Here is a 15182-nt window from a genome sequence, read left to right as displayed (position 1 = left end):
TAGTGTGGAAGCATATCAAGCTGAGAGAAGCTTGATTTGGATGGTTTTGCAATATCTTCATTCTGCAAAGATAAATGTGCTCAACTGAATTACATATGCTTACAAATGCCATTTTACAACATTTCATGTTGTTTCAGGTCAGAACTGACTTGGTTTCAAGAGTTTGATGAATTGTAATGTAAACTTGCAAATACACATGTAAACTCTTCACCTATGATAGAGAATGCCCTTATGTACATTGTGGAAGCATATCAAGCTGAGAGAAGCTTGATTTGGATGATTTTGCAATATCTTCATTCTGCAAAGATAAATGTGCTCAACTGAATTACATATGCTCACAAATGCAATTGTACAACATTTTATGTTGTTTCAGGTCAGAACTGACTTGGTTTCAAGAGTTTGATGAAATGTAATGTAAACTAGCAAATACACATGTAAACTCTTCACCTATGATAGAGAATGCCCTTATGTACAGTGTGGAAGCATATCAAGCAGAGAGAAGCTTGATTTGGATGGTTTTGCAATATTTTCATTCTGTAAAGTTGGATGTGCTCAACTGCATTACATATGCTCACAAATGCAATTTTACAACATTTCATGTTGTTTCAGGTCAGAACTGACTTGGTTTCAAGAGTTTCCAGAATTGTAATGTAAACTTGCAAATACACATGTAAACTCTTCACCTATGATAGAGAATGCCCTTATGTACAGTGTGGAAGCTTATCAAGCTGATAGAAGCTTGATTAGGATGGTTTTGCAATATCTTCATTCTGTAAAGTTAGATGTGCTCAACTGCATTTAATATGCTCACAAATGCAATTGTACAACATTTCATGTTGTTTCAGGTCCAAACTGACTTGGTTTCAAGAGTTTGATGAATTGTAATGTAAACTTGCAAATACACATGTAAACTCTTCACCTATGATAGAGAATGCCCTTATGTACAGTGTGGAAGCATATCAAGCTGAGAGAAGCATGATTTGGATGGTATTGCAATATCTTCAATCTGTAAAGTTAGATGTGCTCAACTGCATTACATATGCTCACAAATGCAATTCTACAACATTTCATGTTGTTTCAGGTCAAAACTGACTTGGTTTCAAGAGTTTGATGAATTGTAATGTAAACTTGCAAATACACATGTAAACTCTTCAGCTATGATAGAGAATGCCCTTATGTACAGTGTGGAAGCATATCAAGCTGAGAGAAGCTTGATTTGGATGGTTTTGCAATATCTTCATTCTGCAAAGATAGATGTGCTCAACTGCATTACATATGCTCACAAATGCAATTGTACAACATTTCATGTTGTTTCAGGTCAAAACTGACTTGGTTTCAAGAGTTTGATGAATTGTAATGTAAACTTGCAAATACACATGTAAACTCTTCACCTATGATAGAGAATGCACTTATGTACAGTGTGGAAGCATATCAAGCTGAGAGAGAAGCTTGATTTGGATGATTTTGCAATATCTTCATTCTGCAAAGATAAATGTGCTCAACTGAATTACATATGCTCACAAATGCAATTGTACAGCATTTTATGTTGTTTCAGGTCAGAACTGACTTGGTTTCAAGAGTTTGATGAAATGTAATGTAAACTTGCAAATACACATGTAAACTCTTCACCTATGATAGAGAATGCCCTTATGTACAGTGTGGAAGCATATCAAGCAGAGAGAAGCTTGATTTGGATGGTTTTGCAATATCTTCATTCTGTAAAGTTGGATGTGCTCAACTGCATTACATATGCTCACAAATGCAATTTTACAACATTTCATGTTGTTTCAGGTCAGAACTGACTAGGTTTCAAGAGTTTCCAGAATTGTAATGTAAACTTGCAAATACACATGTAAACTCTTCACCTATGATAGAGAATGCCCTTATGTACAGTGTGGAAGCATATCAAGCTGAGAGAAGCATGATTTGGATGGTTTTGCAATATCTTCAATCTGTAAAGTTAGATGTCCTCAACTGCATTACATATGCTCACAAATGCAATTTTACAAAATTTCATGTTGTTTCAGGTCAGAACTGACTTGGTTTCAAGAGTTTGATGAATTGTAATGTAAACTTGCAAATACACATGTAAACTCTTCACCTATGATAGAGAATGCCCTTATGTACAGTGTGGAAGCATATCAAGCTGAGAGAAGCTTGATTTGGATGGTTTTGCAATATCTTCATTCTGTAAAGTTAGATGTGCTCAACTGCATTACATATGCTCACAAATGCAATTCTACAACATTTCAAGTTGTTTCAGGTCAAAACTGACTTGGTTTCAAGAGTTTGATGAATTGTAATGTAAACTTGCAAATACACATGTAAACTCTTCACCTATGATAGAGAATGTCCTTATGTACAGTGTGGAAGCATATCAAGCTGAGAGAAGCTTGATTTGGATGGTTTTGCAATATCTTCATTCTGCAAAGATAGATGTGCTCAACTGCATTACATATGCTTACAATTGCAATTTTACAACATTTCATGTTGTTTCAGGTCAGAACTGACTTGGTTTCAAGAGTTTGATGAATTGTAATGTAAACTTGCAAATACACATGTAAACTCTTCACCTATGATAGAGAATGCTCTTATGTATAGTGTGGAAGCATATCAAGCTGAGAGAAGCTTGATTTGGATGGTTTTGCAATATCTTCATTCTGTAAAGTTAGATGTGCTCAACTGCATTACATATGCTCACAAATGCAATTGTACAACATTTCATGTTGTTTCAGGTCAAAACTGACTTGGTTTCAAGAGTTTGATGAATTGTAATGTAAACTTGGAAATACACATGTAAACTCTTCACCTATGATAGAGAATGCCCTTATGTACAGTGTGGAAGCATATCAAGCTGAGAGAAGCTTGATTTGGATGGTTTTGCAATATCTTCATTCTGTAAAGTTGGATGTGCTCAAGTGAATTACATATGCTTACAAATGCCATTTTACAACATTTCATGTTGTTTCTGGTCAGAACTGACTTGGTTTCAAGAGTTTGATGAATTGTAATGTAAACTTGCAAATACACATGTAAACTCTTCACCTATGATAGAGAATGCCCTTATGTACAGTGTGGAAGCATATCAAGCTGAGAGAAGCTTGATTTGGATGGTTTTGCAATATCTTCATTCTGTAAAGTTAGATGTGCTCAACTGCATTACATATGCTCACAAATGCAATTGTACAACATTTCATGTTGTTTCAGGTCAAAACTGACTTGGTTTCAAGAGTTTGATGAATTGTTATGTAAACTTGCAAATACACATGTAAACTCTTCACCTATGATAGAGAATGCCCTTATGTACAGTGTGGAAGCATATCAAGCTGAGAGAAGCTTGATTTGGATGGTTTTGCAATATCTTCATTCTGTAAAGTTAGATGTGCTCAACTGCATTACATATGCTCACAAATGCAATTCTACAACATTTCAAGTTGTTTCAGGTCAAAACTGACTTGGTTTCAAGAGTTTGATGAATTGTAATGTAAACTTGCAAATACACATGTAAACTCTTCACCTATGATAGAGAATGCCCTTATGTACAGTGTGGAAGCATATCAAGCTAAGAGAAGCTTGATTTGGATGGTTTTGCAATATCTTCATTCTGCAAAGATAGATGTGCTCAACTGCATTACATATGCTTACAATTGCAATTTTACAACATTTCATGTTGTTTCAGGTCAGAACTGACTTGGTTTCAAGAGTTTGATGAATTGTAATGTAAACTTGCAAATACACATGTAAACTCTTCACCTATGATAGAGAATGCCCTTATGTACAGTGTGGAAGCATATCAAGCTGAGAGAATCTTGATTTGGATGGTTTTGCAATATCTTCATTCTGCAAAGATAAATGTGCTCAACTGAATTACATATGCTTACAAATGCCATTTTACAACATTTCATGTTGTTTCAGGTCAGAACTGACTTGGTTTCAAGAGTTTGATGAAATGTAATGTAAACTTGCAAATACACATGTAAACTCTTAACCTATGATAGAGAATGCCCTTATGTACAGTGTGGAAGCATATCAAGCTGAGAGAATCTTGATTTGGATGGTTTTGCAATATCTTCATTCTGTAAAGTTGGATGTGCTCAACTGCATTACATATGCTCACAAATGCAATTTTACAACATTTCATGTTGTTTCAGGTCAGAACTGACTTGGTTTCAAGAGTTTCCAGAATTGTAATGTAAACTTGCAAATACACATGTAAACTCTTCACCTATGATAGAGAATGCCCTTATGTACAGTGTGGAAGCATATCAAGCTGAGAGAAGCTTGATTTGGATGGTTTTGCAATATCTTCATTCTGTAAAGTTAGATGTGCTCAACTGCATTACATATGCTCACAACTGCAATTCTACAACATTTCAAGTTGTTTCAGGTCAAAACTGACTTGGTTTCAAGAGTTTGATGAATTGTAATGTAAACTTGCAAATACACATGTAAACTCTTCACCTATGATAGAGAATGCCCTTATGTACATTGTGGAAGCATATCAAGCTGAGAGAAGCTTGATTTGGATGGTTTTGCAATATCTTCATTCTGCAAAGATAGATGTGCTCAACTGCATTACACATGCTTACAATTGCAATTTTACAACATTTCATGTTGTTTCAGGTCAGAACTGACTTGGTTTCAAGAGTTTGATGAATTGTAATGTAAACTTGCAAATACACATGTAAACTCTTCACCTATGATAGAGAATGCCCTTATGTACAGTGTGGATGCATATCAAGCTGAGAGAATCTTGATTTGGATGGTTTTGCAATATCTTCATTCTGCAAAGATAAATGTGCTCAACTGAATTACATATGCTTACAAATGCCATTTTACAACATTTCATGTTGTTTCAGGTCAGAACTGACTTGGTTTCAAGAGTTTGATGAATTGTAATGTAAACTTGCAAATACACATGTTAACTCTTCACCTATGATAGAGAATGCCCTTATGTACAGTGTGGAAGCATATCAAGCTGAGAGAAGCTTGATTTGGATGATTTTGCAATATCTTCATTCTGCAAAGATAAATGTGCTCAACTGAATTACATATGCTTACAAATGCCATTTTACAACATTTCATGTTGTTTCAGGTCAGAACTGACTTGGTTTCAAGAGTTTGATGAAATGTAATGTAAACTTGCAAATACACATGTAAACTCTTAACCTATGATAGAGAATGCCCTTATGTACAGTGTGGAAGCATATCAAGCAGAGAGAAGCTTGATTTGGATGGTTTTGCAATATCTTCATTCTGTAAAGTTGGATGTGCTCAACTGCATTACATATGCTCACAAATGCAATTGTACAACATTTCATGTTGTTTCAGGTCAGAACTGACTTGGTTTCAAGAGTTTCCAGAATTCTAATGTAAACTTGCAAATACACATGTAAACTCTTCACCTATGATAGAGAATGCCCTTATGTACAGTGTGGAAGCATATCAAGCTGAGAGAATCTTGATTTGGATGGTTTTGCAATATCTTCATTCTGTAAAGTTGGATGTGCTCAACTGCATTACATATGCTCACAAATGCAATTTTACAACATTTCATGTTGTTTCAGGTCAGAACTGACTTGGTTTCAAGAGTTTGATGAATTGTAATGTAAACTTGCAAATACACATGTAAACTCTTCACCTATGATAGAGAATGCCCTTATGTACAGTGTGGAAGCATTTCAAGCTGAGAGAAGCTTGATTTGGATGGTTTTGCAATATCTTCATTCTGTAAAGTTAGATGTGCTCAACTGCATTACATATGCTCACAAATGCAATTCTACAACATTTCATGTTGTTTCAGGTCAAAACTGACTTGGTTTCAAGAGTTTGATGAATTGTAATGTAAACTTGCAAATACACATGTAAACTCTTCACCTATGATAGAGAATGCCCTTATGTACAGTGTGGAAGCATATCAAGCTGAGAGAAGCTTGATTTGGATGGTTTTGCAATATCTTCATTCTGCAAAGATAGATGTGCTCAACTGCATTACATATGCTTACAATTGCAATTTTACAACATTTCATGTTGTTTCAGGTCAGAACTGACTTGGTTTCAAGAGTTTGATGAATTGTAATGTAAACTTGCAAATACACATGTAAACTCTTCACCTATGATAGAGAATGCCCTTATGTACAGTGTGGACGCATATCAAGCTGAGAGAAGCTTGATTTGGATGATTTTGCAATATCTTCATTCTGCAAAGATAAATGTGCTCAGCTGAATTACATATGCTTACAAATGCCATTTTACAACATTTCATGTTGTTTCAGGTCAGAACTGACTTGGTTTCAAGAGTTTGATGAATTGTAATGTAAACTTGCAAATACACATGTAAACTCTTCACCTATGATAGAGAATGCCCTTATGTACAGTGTGGAAGCATATCAAGCTGAGAGAAGCATGATTTGGATGGTTTTGCAATAACTTCATTCTGTAAAGTTAGATGTGCTCAACTGCATTACATATGCTCACAAATGCAATTGTACAACATTTCATGTTGTTTCAGGTCAAAACTGACTTGGTTTCAAGAGTTTGATGAATTGTAATGTAAACTTGCAAATACACATGTAAACTCTTCACCTATGATAGAGAATGCCCTTATGTACAGTGTGGAAGCATATCAAGCTGAGAGAAGCTTGATTTGGATGGTTTTGCAATATCTTCATTCTGCAAAGATAGATGTGCTCAACTGCATTACATATGCTTACAATTGCAATTTTACAACATTTCATGTTGTTTCAGGTCAGAACTGACTTGGTTTCAAGATTTTTATGAATTGTAATGTAAACTTGCAAATACACATGTAAACTCTTCACCTATGATAGAGAATGCCCTTATGTACAGTGTGGAAGCATATCAAGCTGAGAGAAGCTTGATTTGGATGGTTTTGCAATATCTTCATTCTGTAAAGTTAGATGTGCTCAACTGCATTACATATGCTCACAAATGCAATTGTACAACATTTCATGTTGTTTCAGGTCAGAACTGACTTGGTTTCAAGAGTTTGATGAATTGTAATGTAAACTTGCAAATACACATGTAAACTCTTCACCTATGATAGAGAATGCCCTTATGTACAGTGTGGAAGCATATCAAGCTGAGAGAAGCATGATTTGGATGGTTTTGCAATATCTTCAATCTGTAAAGTTAGATGTGCTCAACTGCATTACATATGCTCACAAATGCAATTCTACAACATTTCATGTTGTTTCAGGTCAAAACTGACTTGGTTTCAAGAGTTTGATGAATTGTAATGTAAACTTGCAAATACACATGTAAACTCTTCACCTATGATAGAGAATGCCCTTATGTACAGTGTGGAAGCATATCAAGCTGAGAGAAGCTTGATTTGGATGATTTTGCAATATCTTCATTCTGCAAAGATAAATGTGCTCAACTGAATTACATATGCTTACAAATGCCATTTTACAACATTTCATGTTGTTTCAGGTCAGAACTGACTTGGTTTCAAGAGTTTGATGAATTGTAATGTAAACTTGCAAATACACATGTAAACTCTTCACCTATGATAGAGAATGCCCTTATGTACATTGTGGAAGCATATCAAGCTGAGAGAAGCTTGATTTGGATGATTTTGCAATATCTTCATTCTGCAAAGATAAATGTGCTCAGCTGAATTACATATGCTTACAAATGCCATTTTACAACATTTCATGTTGTTTCAGGTCAGAACTGACTTGGTTTCAAGAGTTTGATGAATTGTAATGTAAACTTGCAAATACACATGTAAACTCTTCACCTATGATAGAGAATGCCCTTATGTACAGTGTGGAAGCATATCAAGCTGAGAGAAGCATGATTTGGATGGTTTTGCAATAACTTCATTCTGTAAAGTTAGATGTGCTCAACTGCATTACATATGCTCACAAATGCAATTGTACAACATTTCATGTTGTTTCAGGTCAAAACTGACTTGGTTTCAAGAGTTTGATGAATTGTAATGTAAACTTGCAAATACACATGTAAACTCTTCACCTATGATAGAGAATGCCCTTATGTACAGTGTGGAAGCATATCAAGCTGAGAGAAGCTTGATTTGGATGGTTTTGCAATATCTTCATTCTGCAAAGATAGATGTGCTCAACTGCATTACATATGCTTACAATTGCAATTTTACAACATTTCATGTTGTTTAAGGTCAGAACTGACTTGGTTTCAAGATTTTTATGAATTGTAATGTAAACTTGCAAATACACATGTAAACTCTTCACCTATGATAGAGAATGCCCTTATGTACAGTGTGGAAGCATATCAAGCTGAGAGAAGCTTGATTTGGATGGTTTTGCAATATCTTCATTCTGTAAAGTTAGATGTGCTCAACTGCATTACATATGCTCACAAATGCAATTGTACAACATTTCATGTTGTTTCAGGTCAGAACTGACTTGGTTTCAAGAGTTTGATGAATTGTAATGTAAACTTGCAAATACACATGTAAACTCTTCACCTATGATAGAGAATGCCCTTATGTACAGTGTGGAAGCATATCAAGCTGAGAGAAGCATGATTTGGATGGTTTTGCAATATCTTCAATCTGTAAAGTTAGATGTGCTCAACTGCATTACATATGCTCACAAATGCAATTCTACAACATTTCATGTTGTTTCAGGTCAAAACTGACTTGGTTTCAAGAGTTTGATGAATTGTAATGTAAACTTGCAAATACACATGTAAACTCTTCACCTATGATAGAGAATGCCCTTATGTACAGTGTGGAAGCATATCAAGCTGAGAGAAGCTTGATTTGGATGATTTTGCAATATCTTCATTCTGCAAAGATAAATGTGCTCAACTGAATTACATATGCTTACAAATGCCATTTTACAACATTTCATGTTGTTTCAGGTCAGAACTGACTTGGTTTCAAGAGTTTGATGAATTGTAATGTAAACTTGCAAATACACATGTAAACTCTTCACCTATGATAGAGAATGCCCTTATGTACAGTGTGGAAGCATATCAAGCTGAGAGAAGCTTGATTTGGATGGTTTTGCAATATCTTCATTCTGCAAAGATAGATGTGCTCAACTGCATTACATATGCTTACAATTGCAATTTTACAACATTTCATGTTGTTTCAGGTCAGAACTGACTTGGTTTCAAGATTTTTATGAATTGTAATGTAAACTTGCAAATACACATGTAAACTCTTCACCTATGATAGAGAATGCCCTTATGTACAGTGTGGAAGCATATCAAGCTGAGAGAAGCTTGATTTGGATGGTTTTGCAATATCTTCATTCTGTAAAGTTAGATGTGCTCAACTGCATTACATATGCTCACAAATGCAATTGTACAACATTTCATGTTGTTTCAGGTCAGAACTGACTTGGTTTCAAGAGTTTGATGAATTGTAATGTAAACTTGCAAATACACATGTAAACTCTTCACCTATGATAGAGAATGCCCTTATGTACAGTGTGGAAGCATATCAAGCTGAGAGAAGCATGATTTGGATGGTTTTGCAATATCTTCAATCTGTAAAGTTAGATGTGCTCAACTGCATTACATATGCTCACAAATGCAATTCTACAACATTTCATGTTGTTTCAGGTCAAAACTGACTTGGTTTCAAGAGTTTGATGAATTGTAATGTAAACTTGCAAATACACATGTAAACTCTTCACCTATGATAGAGAATGCCCTTATGTACAGTGTGGAAGCATATCAAGCTGAGAGAAGCTTGATTTGGATGATTTTGCAATATCTTCATTCTGCAAAGATAAATGTGCTCAACTGAATTACATATGCTTACAAATGCCATTTTACAACATTTCATGTTGTTTCAGGTCAGAACTGACTTGGTTTCAAGACTTTGATGAATTGTAATGTAAACTTGCAAATACACATGTAAACTCTTCACCTATGATATAGAATGCCCTTATGTACAGTGTGGAAGCATATCAAGCTGAGAGAAGCTTGATTTGGATGATTTTGCAATATCTTCATTCTGCAAAGATAAATGTGCTCAACTGAATTACATATGCTCAGAAATGCAATTGTACAACATTTTATGTTGTTTCAGGTCAGAACTGACTTGGTTTCAAGAGTTTGATGAAATGTAATGTAAACTAGCAAATACACATGTAAACTCTTCACCTATGATAGAGAATGCCCTTATGTACAGTGTGGAAGCATATCAAGCTGAGAGAAGCTTGATTTGGATGGTTTTGCAATATTTTCATTCTGTAAAGTTGGATGTGCTCAACTGCATTACATATGCTCACAAATGCAATTTTACAACATTTCATGTTGTTTCATGTCAGAACTGACTTGGTTTCAAGAGTTTCCAGAATTGTAATGTAAACTTGCAAATACACATGTAAACTCTTCACCTATGATAGAGAATGCCCTTATGTACAGTGTGGAAGCTTATCAAGCTGATAGAAGCTTGATTTGGATGGTTTTGCAATATCTTCATTCTGTAAAGTTAGATGTGCTCAACTGCATTTAATATGCTCACAAATGCAATTGTACAACATTTCATGTTGTTTCAGGTCCAAACTGACTTGGTTTCAAGAGTTTGATGAATTGTAATGTAAACTTGCAAATACACATGTAAACTCTTCACCTATGATAGAGAATGCCCTTATGTACAGTGTGGAAGCTTATCAAGCTGATAGAAGCTTGATTTGGATGGTTTTGCAATATCATCATTCTGTAAAGTTAGATGTGCTCAACTGCATTTAATATGCTCACAAATGCAATTGTACAACATTTCATGTTGTTTCAGGTCCAAACTGACTTGGTTTCAAGAGTTTGATGAATTGTAATGTAAACTTGCAAATACACATGTAAACTCTTCACCTATGATAGAGAATGCCCTTATGTACAGTGTGGAAGCATATCAAGCTGAGAGAAGCATGATTTGGATGGTTTTGCAATATCTTCAATCTGTAAAGTTAGATGTGCTCAACTGCATTACATATGCTCACAAATGCAATTCTGCAACATTTCATGTTGTTTCAGGTCAAAACTGACTTGGTTTCAAGAGTTTGATGAATTGTAATGTAAACTTGCAAATACACATGTAAACTCTTCAGCTATGATAGAGAATGCCCTTATGTACAGTGTGGAAGCATATCAAGCTGAGAGAAGCTTGATTTGGATGGTTTTGCAATATCTTCATTCTGTAAAGTTAGATGTGCTCAACTGCATTACATATGCTCACAACTGCAATTCTACAACATTTCAAGTTGTTTCAGGTCAAAACTGACTTGGTTTCAAGAGTTTGATGAATTGTAATGTAAACTTGCAAATACACATGTAAACTCTTCACCTATGATAGAGAATGCCCTTATGTACATTGTGGAAGCATATCAAGCTGAGAGAAGCTTGATTTGGATGGTTTTGCAATATCTTCATTCTGCAAAGATAGATGTGCTCAACTGCATTACACATGCTTACAATTGCAATTTTACAACATTTCATGTTGTTTCAGGTCAGAACTGACTTGGTTTCAAGAGTTTGATGAATTGTAATGTAAACTTGCAAATACACATGTAAACTCTTCACCTATGATAGAGAATGCCCTTATGTACAGTGTGGATGCATATCAAGCTGAGAGAAGCTTGATTTGGATGGTTTTGCAATATCTTCATTCTGCAAAGATAAATGTGCTCAACTGAATTACATATGCTTACAAATGCCATTTTACAACATTTCATGTTGTTTCAGGTCAGAACTGACTTGGTTTCAAGAGTTTCCAGAATTCTAATGTAAACTTGCAAATACACATGTAAACTCTTCACCTATGATAGAGAATGCCCTTATGTACAGTGTGGAAGCATATCAAGCTGAGAGAATCTTGATTTGGATGGTTTTGCAATATCTTCATTCTGTAAAGTTGGATGTGCTCAACTGCATTACATATGCTCACAAATGCAATTTTACAACATTTCATGTTGTTTCAGGTCAGAACTGACTTGGTTTCAAGAGTTTGATGAATTGTAATGTAAACTTGCAAATACACATGTAAACTCTTCACCTATGATAGAGAATGCCCTTATGTACAGTGTGGAAGCATTTCAAGCTGAGAGAAGCTTGATTTGGATGGTTTTGCAATATCTTCATTCTGTAAAGTTAGATGTGCTCAACTGCATTACATATGCTCACAAATGCAATTCTACAACATTTCAAGTTGTTTCAGGTCAAAACTGACTTGGTTTCAAGAGTTTGATGAATTGTAATGTAAACTTGCAAATACACATGTAAACTCTTCACCTATGATAGAGAATGCCCTTATGTACAGTGTGGAAGCATATCAAGCTAAGAGAAGCTTGATTTGGATGGTTTTGCAATATCTTCATTCTGCAAAGATAGATGTGCTCAACTGCATTACATATGCTTACAATTGCAATTTTACAACATTTCATGTTGTTTCAGGTCAGAACTGACTTGGTTTCAAGAGTTTGATGAATTGTAATGTAAACTTGCAAATACACATGTAAACTCTTCACCTATGATAGAGAATGCCCTTATGTACAGTGTGGACGCATATCAAGCTGAGAGAAGCTTGATTTGGATGATTTTGCAATATCTTCATTCTGCAAAGATAAATGTGCTCAGCTGAATTACATATGCTTACAAATGCCATTTTACAACATTTCATGTTGTTTCAGGTCAGAACTGACTTGGTTTCAAGAGTTTGATGAATTGTAATGTAAACTTGCAAATACACATGTAAACTCTTCACCTATGATAGAGAATGCCCTTATGTACAGTGTGGAAGCATATCAAGCTGAGAGAAGCATGATTTGGATGGTTTTGCAATAACTTCATTCTGTAAAGTTAGATGTGCTCAACTGCATTACATATGCTCACAAATGCAATTGTACAACATTTCATGTTGTTTCAGGTCAAAACTGACTTGGTTTCAAGAGTTTGATGAATTGTAATGTAAACTTGCAAATACACATGTAAACTCTTCACCTATGATAGAGAATGCCCTTATGTACAGTGTGGAAGCATATCAAGCTGAGAGAAGCTTGATTTGGATGGTTTTGCAATATCTTCATTCTGCAAAGATAGATGTGCTCAACTGCATTACATATGCTTACAATTGCAATTTTACAACATTTCATGTTGTTTCAGGTCAGAACTGACTTGGTTTCAAGATTTTTATGAATTGTAATGTAAACTTGCAAATACACATGTAAACTCTTCACCTATGATAGAGAATGCCCTTATGTACAGTGTGGAAGCATATCAAGCTGAGAGAAGCTTGATTTGGATGGTTTTGCAATATCTTCATTCTGTAAAGTTAGATGTGCTCAACTGCATTACATATGCTCACAAATGCAATTGTACAACATTTCATGTTGTTTCAGGTCAGAACTGACTTGGTTTCAAGAGTTTGATGAATTGTAATGTAAACTTGCAAATACACATGTAAACTCTTCACCTATGATAGAGAATGCCCTTATGTACAGTGTGGAAGCATATCAAGCTGAGAGAAGCATGATTTGGATGGTTTTGCAATATCTTCAATCTGTAAAGTTAGATGTGCTCAACTGCATTACATATGCTCACAAATGCAATTCTACAACATTTCATGTTGTTTCAGGTCAAAACTGACTTGGTTTCAAGAGTTTGATGAATTGTAATGTAAACTTGCAAATACACATGTAAACTCTTCACCTATGATAGAGAATGCCCTTATGTACAGTGTGGAAGCATATCAAGCTGAGAGAAGCTTGATTTGGATGATTTTGCAATATCTTCATTCTGCAAAGATAAATGTGCTCAACTGAATTACATATGCTTACAAATGCCATTTTACAACATTTCATGTTGTTTCAGGTCAGAACTGACTTGGTTTCAAGAGTTTGATGAATTGTAATGTAAACTTGCAAATACACATGTAAACTCTTCACCTATGATAGAGAATGCCCTTATGTACATTGTGGAAGCATATCAAGCTGAGAGAAGCTTGATTTGGATGATTTTGCAATATCTTCATTCTGCAAAGATAAATGTGCTCAACTGAATTACATATGCTCAGAAATGCAATTGTACAACATTTTATGTTGTTTCAGGTCAGAACTGACTTGGTTTCAAGAGTTTGATGAAATGTAATGTAAACTAGCAAATACACATGTAAACTCTTCACCTATGATAGAGAATGCCCTTATGTACAGTGTGGAAGCATATCAAGCTGAGAGAAGCTTGATTTGGATGGTTTTGCAATATTTTCATTCTGTAAAGTTGGATGTGCTCAACTGCATTACATATGCTCACAAATGCAATTTTACAACATTTCATGTTGTTTCAGGTCAGAACTGACTTGGTTTCAAGAGTTTCCAGAATTGTAATGTAAACTTGCAAATACACATGTAAACTCTTCACCTATGATAGAGAATGCCCTTATGTACAGTGTGGAAGCCTATCAAGCTGATAGAAGCTTGATTTGGATGGTTTTGCAATATCTTCATTCTGTAAAGTTAGATGTGCTCAACTGCATTTAATATGCTCACAAATGCAATTGTACAACATTTCATGTTGTTTCAGGTCCAAACTGACTTGGTTTCAAGAGTTTGATGAATTGTAATGTAAACTTGCAAATACACATGTAAACTCTTCACCTATGATAGAGAATGCCCTTATGTACAGTGTGGAAGCATATCAAGCTGAGAGAAGCATGATTTGGATGGTTTTGCAATATCTTCAATCTGTAAAGTTAGATGTGCTCAACTGCATTACATATGCTCACAAATGCAATTCTACAACATTTCATGTTGTTTCAGGTCAAAACTGACTTGGTTTCAAGAGTTTGATGAATTGTAATGTAAACTTGCAAATACACATGTAAACTCTTCAGCTATGATAGAGAATGCCCTTATGTACAGTGTGGAAGCATATCAAGCTGAGAGAAGCTTGATTTGGATGGTTTTGCAATATCTTCATTCTGCAAAGATAGATGTGCTCAACTGCATTACATATGCTTACAATTGCAATTTTACAACATTTCATGTTGTTTCAGGTCAGAACTGACTTGGTTTCAAGAGTTTGATGAAATGTAATGTAAACTTGCAAATACACATGTAAACTCTTCACCTATGATAGAGAATGCCCTTATGTACAGTGTGGAAGCATATCAAGCAGAGAGAAGCTTGATTTGGATGGTTTTGCAATATCTTCATTCTGTAAAGTTGGAT

This window comes from Amia ocellicauda, chromosome 8, assembly GCF_036373705.1.
Source record: "Amia ocellicauda isolate fAmiCal2 chromosome 8, fAmiCal2.hap1, whole genome shotgun sequence".
Taxonomy (NCBI): Eukaryota; Metazoa; Chordata; class Actinopteri; order Amiiformes; family Amiidae; genus Amia; species Amia ocellicauda.
Note: the sequence above shows the minus strand (reverse complement) of the source record.